The 15,033-nt window shown below is 41.6% G+C and overlaps 1 long non-coding RNA gene across 1 annotated transcript; it reads left to right on the top strand.

Moving 5' to 3' along the window:
* Positions 1-4,716: 4,716 nt before the first annotated feature.
* On the top strand, positions 4,717-6,077 carry LOC131910355 (uncharacterized). Its single transcript, XR_009379114.1, has 2 exons — positions 4,717-4,828; positions 5,957-6,077. It is a non-coding gene; the product is annotated as an uncharacterized LOC131910355 (long non-coding RNA).
* Positions 6,078-15,033: the final 8,956 nt, after the last annotated feature.

The raw sequence follows: 15,033 nt of genomic DNA, 5'->3' as shown, positions 1-15,033 counted from the left end.
AATCCAAGCTCACTTCTGAATTTTGAAAATTTTTTTTATATATATAATTTTTTATTAAAATAAAGATTTTCTTTTCTTTTACATACCAACCGCTATTCCTCCTCCCTCCTCTTCTCCTGCTCCCCCCACCTACCCTCATCCCACTCCCATCCCCTCCTCATAGAGAGTAAGGCCTCCCTTGGATAGTCAACACAGGCTGTTATACAGTGTTGGGGCCAGACCTAGCCCCTCCCCCCTGCATCAAGGCTGAGTAAGGCATTGCACCACAGGGAATGGGCTCTAAAAAGCCAGTTTGTGTACCTGGGGTAAGTCCTGGTCCCATTGCCAGGGGACCCACAAACACATCAAGTCATGCAACTTTCACCCACATTCAGAGGGCCTAATTTGGTCCCATGCAAGCTCTATTATGCAGTGATATAAAAACAATGCCATCATGAAATTTGTAGGCAAATGGATGGAACTAGAAAAAAGTCATCCTGAGTGAGGTGACCCAGACCCAGAAAGACACACACGGGATGCACACACTCATAAGTGAATGTTAGAAGCAAAGCCAAGGATAACCAGGCTACAATCCCCAACCCCAGAGAAGCTGGGTAAAGAGGAGGACGCTTCTGAATTTTAAAGCACACCAATCTGTGGTGGTATTGTGTTTCCCAAAATATTGTGCACCCTAATAAACTTATCTGGGGTCAGAGAACAGAACAGCCACTAGATATAGAGGCCAGAAAATGGTGGCACACACGCCTTTAATCCTATCACTTGGGAGACAGAGATCCATCCCGATCTCTGTGAGTTTAAAGCCACACTGGAAATAGCCAGGCATGGTGACTCACACCTTTAATCCCAGGAAGTGAGCCTTTAATCCCAGGAAGTGATGGCAGAAAGCAAAAAGGTATATAAGGCATGAGGACCAGGAAGGAACTAGGTGGGTTAAGCTTTTAGGCTTGTAGCAGCAGTTCAGCTGAGATCCATTCAGATATGAGGACACAGAGGCTTCCAGTCTGAGGAAACAGGATCAGCTGAAGAACTGGCAAGGTGAGGTGGCTGTGGCTTGTTATGCTTCTCTGATCTTCCAGCGTTCACCCCAATACCCAGTCCCATGTTTGTTTTTATTAATAAGACCTTCTAACAATTCGTGCTACACCAATCCCTGGGGTCGTCCCAAGCTCAAGACTTGAAATCCCCCCAATCCCCACACTGGAAATATCCACCTTGGAAAACTCCATTGAGTTCTTCGCTGCTTCTCACCCAAGCAGAGGCAGCCACGCTTTTGTGTATTTCTCAATAAATCTCTTGTGTGGGGCTCATTATGCAGTGTGACTTTGTGGTGTTCCTTGGCTCTCAACCGCCAGAATACCTTTCCTTCAGGCTACAGCACTTACATTGGGGAAACTTTTCCCCTCAGAGTTGTAACACGTAAATGACCAAAGTATGGATACCACTGAGTCCACCTTGGTGAACCAATGAATTTCATTGGGGTTACTTGCCTAAACATGGATGAAGAGTTACCCACAGGAGCAGAAATGACTCAAAGACAGCCACATTACCAAAGCTCACCCCAGCATAGGTGACAACTCACAAAAACTGGAAACCTGGGGCCCACTGCACAGCCTACAGGCAGCTCAACAGGTTGGAGAACATCTTTCTCTGTAATTCAGTTGGTCTAAACTTCTTCTAGGCAGCTCTGCTGGTTTCTGCTTCTTCCAGGCAACTGGTCTGGTCTCAGAGTCTTCTTTGCAGGCTGGCTTCTTTGAGAATGACTCTCATCAGGCTTTACTGCTTACTCTGGGAGGGAGGAGCCTAGAGAATATAGTCAGTTTCAGGTACTTCCTGAAGCAATTTTGAGTTGGCTACCATCTTTCTTAAAACCTTTCCCATGGGATGGAATGTTTCAATCTCTGGAAGAAAGTGCTACGCAAGAAAAATTAATCAGATTTAACCATGTTATAAGTTGCCTTATCGATATTCTAAAACCAGTAATGTTATGCACTAACACCAGACAATTGGGAAACAAATATTTCATTTACAGTGGTAACTTGGGAGGCACCGAATACTTGCAAACTAGTTAAGAAAAGTCAGACAAGATTTGACATTAAAAATGATAAAACTGCTGAGAGAAATGAAGAAAACTCAAATAGCTGGAGATGGATACTATTTACTGGATAAAAAGATTCAGATGCATTTGAGAAACAATAAAGCTAAGAGTTTATACTAACTGAAATCAACATTTATACTCATCATGAAATTGCCATACCATCCTAAGAACCAATTGGTATCATAGCTCAGAAATAGAGCTCAACAAGCAAAAGGTATTGGAACTATTGGATATTTAAGTGGAAAAAGTTTATGCAAAATGAAGTTGAATGTCCTTCAACACTACTTCTATCTAAACAGTAATCCATGTATCATTGTTTTTTACTTATGCATTGGTAATGTATTAGTAGTTAATCAAAGTACTGTTTCTAAAAATACAGTGATATTCTTGCTGTTAGGCTATTTATTTTCAACAAAAGTAATTGATTTAAATTATAAAGGAAGAGATTTTCATTAATAATAGTTCTAAAGATAGCATATGAAGTAAATAAAAATTACCCATGACCACACAACCCAGAAATTACCTGAAAATGAAATTTTGTGGTAGTTTTCCAAAGCCTTTCTGTACAATGCCATAAAATTTGTAAATTTCTTAGCATAGTGTTAAATTACTTATAATTTTTTTATTTGTGAATTCTTAGGATTTAATTATTTTTGTTTGTATATTATCTTTCATTTCAATATATTTCTTGATTTCTGTGATTGTATTTTCAAATGGCATAAATTTTAATTGTAAGCTATGTTCAAGTCACACTTCATTAGATATCTGTTCCTAGGGTACCTATCAAGCTCATAAACATTCTTCCTCCATTGAATATTCCCCACTCAAAATATGCCATATCTATTAAGCAAGAATGCTTCAAGGAAGTAATTTTGAAACAGTTATATTTTTGTTGTCTGTGGTGACTTTGAGTTTGTCTTATCTGCTCAGTACTTCCTTGCCCTTAGTAAAATTTAAGGAAAATCATAAACTGAACATTTCAACACTGTACCTAAATGTCCTGTTACAGGAGTAGGTATAGAAACAGTGATCAGACCAAATTTACAGCACATAACAACGTGGCGTGACCACAAATGATTGTTCAAGTGCTCATGATCTGACTTAAATTTGTCGGTTTTCCTCTCAGCCAAGGATGTTTGTTCTTCATGGGTCCTGAGACTGTACCCTGATACTGTGGGCTAAAGAACAGAGAAAGGCCATCCTCAGAAAGAAAAACAGGAGGAAAGTAAAAAGAGAAGCAAGGATGGACCAGAGGCATTTCCTTAAGCCTGCTAGCTATGGACCCTGGTTTCAGTTCCTTCTAGAACTTCCCTAGCTTCCTGCCTTTGGGTTCTGAGAAGATCCTTGTTCACAACAATTCCTAACTTTCCTCCCTCCCTCCCTCCCTCCCTCCCTCCCTCCCTCCCTCCCTCCCTCCCTCCTTCCCTCCTTCCCTTCCTTTTCTCTCTCCCCTCCTCCTTCTTCTCTTCTTTTGTGAAGTTGACTTAGTATCAAATAAACCTAAATAATACAAAAATAAAGTGATCTATGAGAGGCTTTCTCCTATAATCAACCAATCCTCTTTATGTTCTACACATCCTTGGCTTTACATATGGAAAGTATCACCTATCTAGTCCCTCAATAGTTTATGTTCAATTTTCACTAGAAATCTTTTGTGATACTGGCTCATCCACCAAGGGTTTTGTATATAGAGATCACCCTTGCTCCTTTGATGCTTTATTGTGAAACTTTCATGTGTGTTTTCCTGACCAGAGAGTGTGGATCGTTAGAAAATGCTTAGAATTTGACATCTGATGACTCCTTTAGGTTGTTGTTTTCTTAAAATCCTAATCCTAACACATGGTTTTTAGAAAGGTATTACACTAATTTCCTCTAAGGAGACACAAATAAATATCTTTTAATTCAAGACAGAGCATCAACAATAGACCAAGAATAGATTCTACTTAGTCCAATATGTGAATCAAAGAGTTTATTTGGCTTACTTATAGGAACAAGGGTAAAAGGTTACTTCCAGGAACTGGCAATCCCTCCAAACAGCTGCATCAACACTGAGTTCTGCCCCTTCATGAATGATGACATCATGGAAGCTACATCACAGAGTCCTACTTTTAGTTAACCTGACACTTTCCATTTACTCTGGCATCTCCCAAGATCATTTTATCTAGGAGGTGAAGGGGGCAAGAAGGAGTCAAGACCAGACTCTCAGGTAAGAGAACTATTCCCCTACCCCTTCAGCCTACTAGAGTGTGTCAGTACATCTATTACTGATACCATAGAATTATCTGACATTGTCGTGTTCTGTTTATTTTGCTGCCATGGCGACTGGGCCGAAGTCATTCCTTCTCTGAGATGGATATGGAATGATGATGGTATGTCTAAAGGAAAAATCTATACTGAAACAAAGGGAAATCAAGTTTAGTTTATCTTACTATTATTTCAAATGTTGTCGATAAGCTTAACACTAAAAATTAAGCACTTAAAAATTTTTATTCTTGAATGTCAATGAATTCTGTTTTTAAACATTTGGCTTGGGTTCAGAGACAGTTCTGTGACGTGTTTTTAGTGATTGATGCAAAGAGATAATATTCACTCACAATGCTAACTTTTTTTTTTCAGTTATATCCAGTGTGCTAATCAGCTTTCTATTACTATAACTGTAAGTGTTACAGCTCTGAAGAGAAAGGTATACTGGAAGTCAGAAGCCAAGGATTACCTCCAGCTCTGAAGGAAAAGGTATCCCAACAGCTCTGTTCCAGTCGGGAAGTTTTCCCCCAACAAAGTGTTACATTCCTTGTCCCAGGAAAGGTTTCCCTAATGCAAGTGTAACAACTCTGCTGCAGAGAAATGTTACAGCTCTGTTCCAGTCGGGAAGTTTTCCCCCAACAAAGTGTTACATTCCTTGTCCCAGGAAAGGTTTCCCTAATGCAAGTGTAACAACTCTGCTCCAGAGAAATGGTACAGCTCTGCTCCACTAAGAGAGTTTCCCAGCAGAAATGTAGCGGTTCTGCTCGGCTCTACCTGGAGCCATTACAGCTCTGCTTTGCTCTGGTGAAAGAAACTCATCACTACAAACCTCAAGAGATTTATATGGGAGGGAGGAATCCAGGGAAGTGGCTGCCTCTGCCAGGGTGGAAAAGAGGCAGCCCCAAACTGAACAGGTATAGGACTTATATAGGGTTTTTTAGGGGGTGGAGCTTTCCAAGGTGGAGCTTTTCAGGGTGGGGATTGGCAGGATTTCAATTCCTGTGCTTGGGACAAACTCAGAGATTGGTTGGATTTCATGGTTGTTTTTGTGTTCAGGGAATGGTTGGATTTCAGTTCCTGAATTGGTTAGGGTCAGAATGTATTTCTTTGGCTCTGATCTCAGGGCCAGGGTTTTCTTTCACTTGCCTTTTTTACCCTATAATAACAAATTACCCCTCAAAACAGCTTATACAGAGAAAAGGTTTAATTTGTTTTATGGATTTGTTGGTTTCAGTCCATAAACCTTTTAGCTACAAGTCTTTGGGCTAGCATACATTTAGTTTTAAGAAACTTGTTTTCTATATATTATATACAAAATCTCATTCTCAAACTGTTGAAAACTGTAATTAAACTAAACTACAGTGGTTCAATAAATATCCAATGTTAGGTGTCAGTGCTACAGCGTTGCAGAGGAAAAAGAAGAGATTAGACATGGAAGTGGTTTGAAGAAGCAATATATAAAATAAGGCTGCAGAGAGTGAACATTGAACTTCAGAAGTTCTGAGGTAGACAATAGAGAGGTGGAGTAAAACATAGACAGAGACGCTAACTGCAGAGGTACTAAGACAGAGGGTCCACCCTATATTTCTGATAACCCTTCCTTCACTCTTTCTTTAGGTTCTTCTGAAGTAAGTGAAAGCTGAAATGGTTGGAGAGAAATTTCTAGAAGGGGATGAGGTTTGATATGGATCCTGAAGGTGGAGATTTGAGAGAATAAAGCATTGAAGATAAAACCTGAGCCAAAGCATAGGGACGAGAACATGCTCTATTTTGCAGAGGAGCGATCTACCTTTCTAGACTTTAGTGTGTGCCAGAAACTGTGGGAAACTGCCCAGGTGAGTATGGTGGATGAAGACATGTCAGGGGCATTTGAATATGAATGGCAGCAAGAAGGAATTGCTGAACTACAGAGTATCAGGATAGAAACTGGGATGAGGTTATGCAAGATGCATTGGATGGGTGGAGGCTGAAGCCAGGCAAGCTAATTGGGGCATCCTATAGTGATCCATCTGTCACACAGTGAAGACCTTATCAACATAGTGCAGATGTGAGAAGGGATGGGAGGTTGTTCAAGAGATGAAAAATGTCTGGTTTTAAGCATGAACAGCTAGAGAAGACAATGGAGCTTCCTGTCTAAAAAGAGTCTGCATGTGTGGGATTGGGGCTTAGAGGAGAGTGTAGGGTGGAAATGCATGTTGAGATATAAGGAATAGCCAATGGCATGGTTCAGCTGAATTCAAGAAAAGGAAGATCTTTGGAAAGGGAATGTGAAGAGAAGGGTGGAAAGATGTGGTGAAGATGTACCCATGTTAAAGGCCTTGGACAGGTAAAATGAGCCAGGCTTGTGGAAACATGCAGCCTGGGAGGTGAGACTCAAGGGTTGCCAGAGAATTTAGAGAACAAAGTGGATGAGGAACCAGAGAAGGTGACTGAAGAAAATCACATTTGGAAGAGTTCCATTAATGACGTGGGATTAAAAATCAAGGAGAGGAAGGATAGGAGGTGGGGACTTGCAAACATGGGCAGCGTCGTGAAGCTGTTATGAGCATGGGCTCTGGCAGCCACTCTTCTGCATCTTGGATCCACTAAAACAGGACAACTTAATTTGCAGAGGCTTACCCATTATAATGTACTAGGTTGACTGTCTGTCATGGCCCTAACTCATGTCTTTCCCACCAGTTCATGTGATCTTATTTAGAAATGAAGGTATTGCGGATCTAATGAGTCAATATGAATTCAGACGAGGGAAAGGTGGGTTGGTAGTGCAGTGCAACTGGGTTCCTTGTAAGAAGTGAAGAGAGACATAAGGAGAACACCTATGCCTATAATGACAGGAGCAGTCTGGGGTTACATAGCTGTAAACCAAGAAGCACCTAGGGCTGCTGGAAATAGCAAAAATAAAAAGGAAGGCCTGGACTAGATCCTGACCTAGCACTTTAGGAGGAACAGGGCTCTTGCCTCTGGGAATACGAGAAAAGAAATTCTGTTCTTTTGAGCCCCCAGTTTCTGGCGTTCTGTGGTGCTAGTCCCAGAACCTTAATGAATTCAACCACCATATCTTTAAACTGAAGATGATAGTGTCTTCCTAGGAAGGGTGCGAAATAGCACACTGAAAAATGCTTAGTACAGTGTCTGCTCTGGAGCTAGAACTCAAGCAAATGTTGACAATATGTTACGTTATTCTTTAAGGATCTGGTTGTAGGCAGAGGGAAAAAATAATACTAGTCAAGCCATGGGGACAATAAAGTCCAAAATTTTTTCTTGCTAAATTATTGGTGCATAGTTAAATGGAGATGACAAACCCCTCACCTATGATGACATGTATCATTTTAGATCAAAAGAAGCATTTTCTAGGCTGGCCACTTAACTGGTGTGATGCCACACCAGAATTTCAGAACACTAGACTCACCCTGCAATTACAGACATTAGCACCATTGAATACAACTTTTACAAGAATGCCAATTTTATCAAAGCTAATTATAGGTATCCACATATGAAAGAAGAGAACCTTATTTTAAGTAAAAAAAAAAATCAACTTTGTTGGCTTAAAGTCTCAATGACTTAAATCCAGAGAAGATTTCTTTCAACAGAACTTGGCAAAATGGCACGCCACTCTACATCATTCTCTCTCTGACATGTAAACAGCTCCAGCTACCCTGTCTGACGAACTGAGGAAAAGTTCAGGGTGAATGTGTAATTGAGTTCTACTCAGCAAGTTCAAAACAAATGACTAATCTAATGTCATGGACTTACTTTCTTCTCGGACTTTAGACATCAGTACACAGGCTTTGCAAGGTTTTACTAAAAATAAAAAGGAACAAACAAAGATTTTAGAATGCTTAGCAAATTACTCATATCATATTTACATGTCCAGAAAGGAAGGAAGATGAGAATAGGGAAGAGAGACTTTACAAATTGTTCTCCTTTAAAGAAACCGTTGCAGCAGATCCCAGAAGCAAGCAGAGGACCATTAAAAAGTTACAACGAGAGGGTGTGGCTCAGTAATAGACTATCTGTTGAGAACGTTCCCACCATTTTTTAAAGTCACATTGAAATCTTTCATTAATTAATTTCTAAACAACGTTTAACATGAAATCTATCCTTTAAGCAACACGCCTTGTGGACCAAGAATTTGACCATGCTTTATCTTCACCCTGGAGTAAATTGAAGTCCTTACTGACCCTTTCTACTGCACTTTTAGCACCATAGTTGACAGTACAATATTATATTATACTTCATTTGAACTTGGAAATCCAGGACAAATACAAGGAGGCTGAACATAAAATAGGAGTTCCCTTGGCAACCAGACTCTGAGTTCTTGAAATGTTCTCTGGTTGCAAGGAGGAAGTTACAGTTTGTTGTGCAAGCTGTTGGTCATAGAGCCGTTGGCAAACTGAGAGATGACAGTCAACCACTGCCTAGCTCAGGGTATTTCTCAATGTATGTTGGCTGATAGGATTTTAAAACATTGCCTTCCATTCCTTTCAGAATCAGGAAAGACAGAGATATTTGGGGAAGGGGGAGTTGATTATCTTTCTAGTTAATTCCATCTCAAACCTGTGATTAGATTGCAAGGCCTTAGTCATAAGGCAGGCTTCGATCTCTTTCACAAAGGCAAAGGCCAGATGTTCATCTTTTTCTGTTTTATAATCCCCTCAGCATTTATGGACAATAGATATATACATGCATATGTTAATGAGTATACACATATAGATTATGAGAGCATACCTATACATTATGTAATATAGTCAATATATTTACTGAGTATTTATATGTCATATATAAATAAATATTAACTCCTGAAGCTGGGTATTTTGCATATTTATCTCACAGTTTGTAAAACCTTGTGGTGGTTTGAATAAGAATGGCCCCCATAGGATTATACATATGAATAATTAGTCACCAGGAAGTGGTCGGTTTGAAAGGATTAGAAGGCTTAGGAGGTGTGGCCTTATTGGAGCAGGTGTGGCAATTTTTGGAGGAAATGTGTCACTGGGGGTGGTTTTTAGGTTTCAAAAGCCCACACCAGGCCCAGTTCCCCCCACCCCCATCTCTCTCTCTGCTTCTCTACCCGTGGATCAGGATGTAGCTGTCAGGTACTGCTCCAGCACCATGCACACCGTCTTACTTCCCACTATGATGATAATGAACTAACCTCTGAAACTGTAAAGCAGCCCCAATTAAATGCTTTCCTTTATAAGAGTTGCCCTGGCCATTGTGTCTCTTCACAGCAATAGAGCAGTCACTATGACAAAGCTAAAACCTTAAGATCAGGTAGGCATACCTGTTCAGCCTGTGACAAGGGATCTCTTTAAGCCAAGCCACAACATACTCATCTCGGAGTTGCCTGTTGATTGTCTTTTTCTATGAAAATGTAAATGTCCTGTATCTAGGGCTCTTGGTGGAATCATTTGGGCTCTAGTAGTTGTGGGCAGCTCTGACTTTCCAGCTTTGCTGCTTATACCACAATATCCTGTCTTTCAGGCTGCCTTCACTCCATGATGTAATGTATGTAATGAATGTAACTTTGTGTGGTAGACATCTACAGCATCCTAACCTGGTCTCCAGAAACAGTTATTCTACACCTTCACAGCTTTACACAGTGTCCTCTTGGGGGACTTCTTGCTTGGCATCAGACCTTGCCATACACTGCCTTTTGTGTGTTTCATGCTGGCAAAACAGTATCAGGTGGTCAATGCTACCAAGCTCTGTTATTAGCTTTAGATGTAGCCTAGCCCCCTTGAACCACAGTTTCATTTGCCTCTGTGTGGACCCTGGTGAGACATTTTTCTAGGCGACTGTCTTTGAACAAGGAGTCTCTTCAGTGACATTGTCAACCTAAGCTCATTCTTTTAAAATGAATTTGAGTTTTCACAAGTTGGTCTTACTGCCGGGAGGTTTTCCTGTCGTTAGGTTTCTCTGCAATGGGACTAAACCCTTTAAAATCACAGCTGCTTTCCCTTCACCCTGTTGCAACTTGAAGCTTTCCTGCCAGACTACTTTCCCTGCCAAACTGCACTTTTCATATCTTTTGCTCTACTTGTCACTGTCTTTTACTACAGACCTGGATAAGAGCAATTAACCACGATTTAGCCTGAATACAACCCTGTCTTGAAATGCCCTCTGCCAAACAAATTAGCTCATTACTTTTGGATTTAGCCACACTCAAGTTCTCAGGACAGTGGCAAAGTGTGATTCTCTGCCAGAAGACAACAGCAATGCTATCTAGCCTGGTTCTTGATAGAGTCCTTGCTCGCCTCTGCAACCCTATGAGCCAGGCCTCCACTGTCCACATCTGTTGCTGTTCTTCTGAACGCCCACCAGAAGGACCATTAAGCACTGCTTGCTGCCTTGTAGGGCGTCTCTAGCTCATACCTCCCAACTCTTTCACATTCCTCCCACACACCTGCTCCAAATGCCTAATAGCTACACGGTCAAGTTTATACAGCAACAGCCTTAATTCTTGGTACTAATTTCTGTATTCTATTTGTGGAAGGAATACTGACTTGTTGTTTAAGGATTTTATTATTTACTGAAGTGTAGATCTATGTGCAGATGCCCTCAGAGGCCAGAGGATGTTGGATCTCCAGAACTGTAGGTTTGGGCAATTTTAAGCCATCTGATGTGGGTGCTGGGAGATGTGGGTTCTCTGAGAGAGCAGCTTTAACTGCTGAGCCATCTCTCTAGCCCCCAACTTTTTTGTTTTTAAAGCAAAGAGTTGATGAGGTTGAGTCAGGCTACAGCAAGCTCAGAATGGTCCTTTGTGGGTTGTGATTGCAGAGCCTTCATACTGACACTTAGAGTTTTCCCATGACATCACCTTATGACTTGGCTATTCTGCTATGTGAGTATTTGCTAAAACAAACGCCATAGTCCAGGTAGCTTAAGTAATTTATTTCCCATAGTTCTGGAAGCTGGGAGACACAAATAAGGGTGCCATTAAACTCCATGTTTGTTGTGGGTCCTTTCTTGGGTTGCAGATAAGTACCTCATTGCTGCATTTTACATGGATGAGAGACCATCTCCCTCATCTTTTCTAATAAAGGAATCAGTCTCATCTACAAGGGTTCCACTGTCATGACCTCCTAATAATTTGGGAAAGTGTATTAGTTTGGAGAGATATGGACATTCAATACACAGCATGGTCTACACTGAGGTTCAGGTTTTTAAGTCTATTGTATGTATTTGAGGTCAGATCCATGCTTTTCATAGAACTGGGAAGGAAATGGCAAAAAGATGAAGTTTAAATATGCTAATTTTTCTCAGATTTTACAGCTGGAGTTGAAAAGATGTAATTTAACCTGGCTAAAAACAGGATGAGTCACAAGAACCTCATAACTGTGTTTGGGTGAGGAGCAGTGAGCAGTTGGGGGACACTGGTGGGAGGACACTTTCCAGTGTACACATTTCATATGGTGAGAGTTTTGAGCCACTCAAATATATTATAATTTTCAAAGTAGGAAAATATAAGTAGATGTTTTCCTATCAAAGGACTCCTTTACAAGTCCCTTTGGCTTGTTCATTAGGAGAAATATTTACAAGGTAGCAATTTTCATATGGCTTCAAAAACCCATATTTAAATGTGACAGTAATAAAAACTAGCACCTACTGTTACTTATAGATACAGATTGCATTCTGAGTGCTTAAGGACCCGAATGCCATGTACCCTGGTCCTCAAAATATCTCAAGGAACACTGCAATGAAATATAAGTATAATGAATTATATTCCCTACAGTAAGTAACACATGAAATAAATATGTAATGAAACACTAAAATTTACAGATAATGAAACTGAAGCTTAGAGGTCAATAGCCCATTGTAATTAAATGTTCACAATGGCTTATGCAGTTAAATGGGGGTTAGAACCCAGACACTTGAGCTTTAAGAGTAGACAAAATATACAATCTAGGCCGGGCGGTGGTGGCGCACGCCTTTAATCCCAGCACTCGGGAGGCAGAGTCAGGCGGATCTCTGTGAGTTCGAGGCCAGCCTGGTCTCCAAAGCGAGTTCCAGGAAAGGCGCAAAGCTACACAGAGAAACCCTGTCTCGAAAAACCAAAAAAAAAAAAAAAAAAAAAAAAAAAATACAATCTACTGTACTATGATGGGGAAAGAGAAGAACAGTTATGAGGAAGTGAAAATGTGTGAGTTTGAGACTGTTTGGAGTGAATTGACAATGGACAGACTCTCAACTGAAGTGTTTTACCAGTCATGGTGATGGACATTACCAGAAGCAACCATAGGGCCAACCTCAAACGTTGTATAGGTGTTTCCTTTAGAGGGAAACACTTTTCCTTGGATGGAAGCAAGGGAAATTCATAAGAAAGTTACAAGAACTCACCACAAGGTTAGGAAACTTCCACAACCTTCCTGAGGTTACATAAGCAGTAAACAGTTGCTGAAGGAAAGACTCTCCTGTGAGACAGATGAGGGGACTGGCCTCTCCATGAGGTGGTAGGCAGGTGTTAGATATTGTTAAAGAACTATTCAAACACGTTAAGGACACTATTAGTGTTCATTACTTATTGTGGGTTCTCTTTTCAGTATTCATTTTCTATTAGCAAAGACTTTGGGGATGGGTTAATTTGACCACTTGGCAAGTGTCCACTTTCCCCTGTTGCCCTGTCAGCCTTGAGCAAAAGGACTGCCGGTTAAGCAGTCAACCAGTCTCCCAGCACCAGGCATCTGGAACACTCCATGGATGCCCCGAGGAAAGGCGCTTCACACAGGTTGTCCTGTACTTCCTGCTATACAGTCTTTGATGAACTCTAGCTGATCCTGCAACTATTTCCACCTAGGGGAGCATTTTGTTCCTGGCAGCCTAGTGGTACAGTGGTTGTTGCTGCTACCAAACAGACGACTGGGTAGTTGGTGCAACCACAAACCTTCATTAGCATGAGTGATTTTCTGTGGTTGTTGCAAACACCTCTTCGACTATTTCAGCGGGTTTTTCTGGTTCATTTTGTAAGCCGTCCAAGAGACAGTGCCCTGTGCTACTGCCCCTGGTGTTACAATAACACCTCTCTAAAGAGGTCTTTACCTCCTGTCCTAATTTGCTTCCTATTGCTATGATAAACACCATGCCCAAGAGCTTACAGTCCATCGTGGAAGGGAAGTCAGAGCAGGAACTCAGCCCAGGAACCTAGAGGCAGGAAGTGAAGTGGAGACCATGGAAGAACACTGCTTACTGACTTGCTCCTCATAGCTCACTCAGCTTGCTCTTTTACACAACCCAGGACCACCTGCCCAGGGATAGTACTGACCACAATGGGCTGGCCCTCCCCACATCAGTCATTAATAAAGAAAATGCCCAAGGCAATCAGATGGAAGCATTTTCTTTATTGAGGTTACCTCTTTCCAGATGATTCTAGGCTGTGTCAAATTGAAAAGAAAAAAAAAATGAATAAATAAATAAAACCAATGAACACATCTGCTTATTTTGGATAGGGCAGACCGGGCTGGCAACATGAAGAAAGCACCAGAGAGAACAGAATAACAGCAACAGCAGAATAGCACGAGGTTGGCAGTGATGGGAGACGAGGTGGAGCTGAGTGGCCAGAGGGCTGAGCTGCAGAGGGCTGAGCTGCAGAGGGCTGAGCTGCAGAGGGCTGAGCTGCAGGGGGCTGAGCTGCAGAGGGCTGAGCTGCAGAGGGCTGAACTGCAGAGGACTGAGCTGCAGAGGGCTGAGCTGCAGAGGGCTGAGCTGCAGGGGGCTGAGCTGCAGAGGGCTGAGCTGCAGGGGGCTGAGCTGCAGGGGGCTGAGCTGCAGGGGGCTGAGCTGCAGAGGGCTGAGCTGCAGGGGGCTGAACTGCAGAGGACTGAGCTGCAGGGGGCTGAGCTGCAGAGGGCTGAGCTGCAGAGGGCTGAGCTGCAGGGGGCTGAGCTGCAGAGGGCTGAGCTTCAGAGGCAACAGAGGGGCCAGCTGCAGTGACACAGAAGAGGTAGAGCTCCAGGCCTGGGACAGGTGGACTTGGCAGCAACCGTGGCAGCTGCCCTCCTGTCAAATACCTGGAGATACACAAACTGCCAAAGGGCAGTACTTGAAGAGCTGCTCCTTGCCTACCCACAATTCCTGTCAGAGTACAACAGAGGGTTCCAGCCTGCCGATGGGTAACAAGTGCAAGATCAAGTGTTTTGATTTAAAGAATTTGGTATTTTATTCACTATGGATTGTTGTAGTTTAAAATATACCGCATTTTAATATCTTGATAAAAGTTTTTTTTTTTTTGGTTGTAAAGTTACCTTAAGTTTCATATTCCATTGTGTCTCAATCATCTAACATAAATGCTTGGATATGAGTTTTTTAAAAAAAATCACATGGAAAAGGAAAAATGTTAACTTTCCTATGGAGTTTACTCAATTATTCATTAAACAAATATTTCTGGAGCATTTTATGTTAAGCACTGCCCTAGGTTCAGGATGTTTTCAATATGTATTTTTAATGTGTGCTACAGCATTTTAAATAAATCTGTGTAATTATAAAGAACCCAACAGCTTAAAGCTTATGAGAGGAGAGTTTAATGAGATGCTCCAAGACTCGGGTATAAGCCTTTCACTAAATGTGTTCACATTCCTTAATAATGTCAAGTCCCTTTCCAGCATTATCAGGTAACTTCCCATTCTGATCTTTAATGCTAGGGAGGGACTAGTGAGTCAGGACAGATAACTATGGCTTCCAGAAAGAAAAGAGAGAAA

This window comes from Peromyscus eremicus, chromosome 5 (assembly GCF_949786415.1).
Source record: "Peromyscus eremicus chromosome 5, PerEre_H2_v1, whole genome shotgun sequence".
NCBI classification, from domain to species: Eukaryota; Metazoa; Chordata; class Mammalia; order Rodentia; family Cricetidae; genus Peromyscus; species Peromyscus eremicus.
The sequence above is the reverse complement of the archived record's forward strand: the minus strand, read 5'-3'. Positions and strand labels throughout refer to the sequence as shown.